The sequence below is a fragment of the Ipomoea nil genome, unplaced genomic scaffold, assembly GCF_001879475.1.
Source record: "Ipomoea nil cultivar Tokyo-kokei standard unplaced genomic scaffold, Asagao_1.1 scaffold1317, whole genome shotgun sequence".
Lineage (NCBI taxonomy): Eukaryota > Viridiplantae > Streptophyta > Magnoliopsida > Solanales > Convolvulaceae > Ipomoea > Ipomoea nil.
The window spans coordinates 1,506,064-1,509,002 of NW_017617745.1; positions in this window are offsets into that span (position 1 = coordinate 1,506,064).

Consider the following 2,939-nt stretch of genomic DNA (forward strand, 5'->3'; position numbering starts at 1 on the left):
GTCGATGATGGATGAACAACTTAACAATATATGATTTTGGAATTTGGATTGCTATGATGATTGTGTTTGAATTGTTATGTTGGTATCTAATATTTAGATATTAGACTTTGGATTTGGGTTATGTGATGTTTCATATTTGTAATCTTTGAACATTGGATTTGAACTAGGTGATGTTTCATGTTTGTAATGTTTGAACATTGAATTTGAAGTATGTGATGTTAGTATTTAGTAGTATGTTTAAACTTTGAATTGCTATTTTGTTATATAATGTTTAGAATTTTGGATGTGGATTATGTGATTATGTGAATATGTATTGTTTGGTAATATGTTTGAAAAATTAGGAAATGTTGAAATTTGGAGATCTTAATGTCTTAAACTGAACCGAACACTGAACTGAATTAAATCTTAATCCAAATAGAATCGTTTCAAACTGAATCGAAACCGAAAAAAATGAACCGAAGATCGAAACGCTCAGCCCTTATACAACTAATATGTACTTGATAGCCCCTAGAGATACTTGATAGCCCCTGATACGCCATGGCGGTGATACAGTAAAATGGACTACATACTGCATAGTTTGGGAAATGTACGATTTTGAAATCACATATCAGGTATAAGGGGGAATAATGATATGCAGTGTGCCGGAGTTTTGGAATTAAAGTAGTAGCATGGAATACTGCATTTCCCACCAAGTATCTGGCAAACTGGATATTTGAAAATAATGTTCTAGCAAGCACTTTAAATTAGAAATTTAGCTAAATCATTTCAGGTGTGGACGACATAAGGTATAAAGTGATTCACTGTAATGCCTAATGTCATATAACAATCGTCAAAAGGTGACGAATTGAATTCACTAGCACTATCCCTCCTCATAGGTTTAATAGGATAATCAGGGAATTGGTGATTTGTTCACAAATTCGGCAAATGTCTTGTTCGTAATTGACAATATGCTCACATATGTCCACTAGGTGGAAGTATTGATAAAGACCATAAAAAAATGATCCATATGATGGGTGAATGAGTCCAGAATGTCCCTCGCTCTGTAACTTTTGAAGGAAAAACATGTTACTCAAAATCGACTTTAGAATGTGCAAGCAAAATACGTGTATTCTATAGGCGAGAAGATATTTGTTCGAAGAAGATATTTACTAGTTGAGTCATGACAAGGTTCTCTAAATTATGTATTGTTTTGGTTTCGACGTGGAAACCATTTGACCAAATATCTTTGAAACTGAGCAGAGCTTATTTGGATTAAGGGTACAAAAGAGCATTTTACCGGTTATGAGCTAACAGACCAACGGGCATCAAATAGTATAACATGAATATCTACAATCTACAAATCTAATAAGAGCCAATAAAGTTAGGCCCTTAATGGGAACAAAAAAAATATTGGTGTAATTGTTTGTTGAAATGAATGGTTCATATTATTTTGATTTTAATATTTTTTATTATTTTCCTTATTTACCTTCTATTATATTATTTTCTTCCCTTAAATAACTTTGCATTCTGTTAGTATAAACTTTAGTAACGGAATATTTCGTTAACTATTCATTATTCTTAACTTACTCATTAATTTTTATAAGAAATGTCTTAGGTTCGAACCACATCCCAATCAGAATTGACATAATGGTTAAACATATACTACGAATATGTTAAAATATATTTTAAAAAAATACAATATAAAATTTAACATAAACTTTGGTAAAATATTTAGTCCGACTAAATACATATCATTCAAAGTTGATTATCAAAGATTATAAATCAGGAACCTTGGAAATCATTTCTTACATTAGAAAAAAAAAATTAGGTTGAGTTATTTTTTTTTTCGTTTAATTAATATTCTTTTGATTATTTAGAACAATACCAATATTTCAATTATGCGTTTGCATTATTGGAATGATTTAGATCATTATGGTATTAATATTTTTTTAATGTATTTCTATAATGGTACAATTGTACATTACTTTACAAATATTATACTATTATTTTTTTATCCCACAAAATTGTTCTTACATCACTATCAGACCTAAGCGACCTAACTACAAAATTATTTATCAGAATACAACTACACCTGGACTCTAATACGGTTGGACCATTTTCTAAAGGATTGACAATGTTGACATCCCACCGACACCGATTGAACAAGTTTACACATTATGAATTCTCATAATTTTATCAATGCATGAAAACTTTTAAAGAAATTCAAAAGTTAATTTTTACTATATCATTATTACAATATTTATTGTAACCATATATTTAGAATTATTTATTATTATCCTCTATTGACATGTAGCTATTGTCATTAACAAACTCTCAAAACAATTTGTCTCAACCACGAATGGAAATAAAAAAAAAAATCAATAACTTTATTGTTGTGGTAAATACCTGGCTTTATTACTTTTATTAAATTAAATAAATTAATAATTACAACAAAAAACAATACATATATATTTAATTAATTTAGAATTAGATGTCTATTATGCCTTTATTCAAAAAAAAAAAATATATTATTCATTATAAAAAAAATTAAAAAAGAGAAAATTTCATTAACTAATTTTATCTTTATCTTTATTTTCTCCAATTCAAATATTTCTTACCTTCAAATTCATTAATTAATTCTATTCACTACATTGACACATTGTCCATTGTCTTTTTTTTTACACTATCTTGTAATTAAATATCAAAGTTATAATACAAAATATATTATATATTTATTTATCAATTATTTTATACAAATATAATAAATATTAATATTTTGTTCAACACTTTCACATGATACCACGCACCCTCTATGCTACCACCAGCAATCACAGGGCCGGATTTTGGGCTGTGCAAGCAGCCCAACAGCACAGGACCCCAAATTTTAGAGGGCCTCAAATTTTAGAAGGCTCAAAATTAAATTTTTACTTAACTAGTTACAAATTAAAAAATAAAAAAAT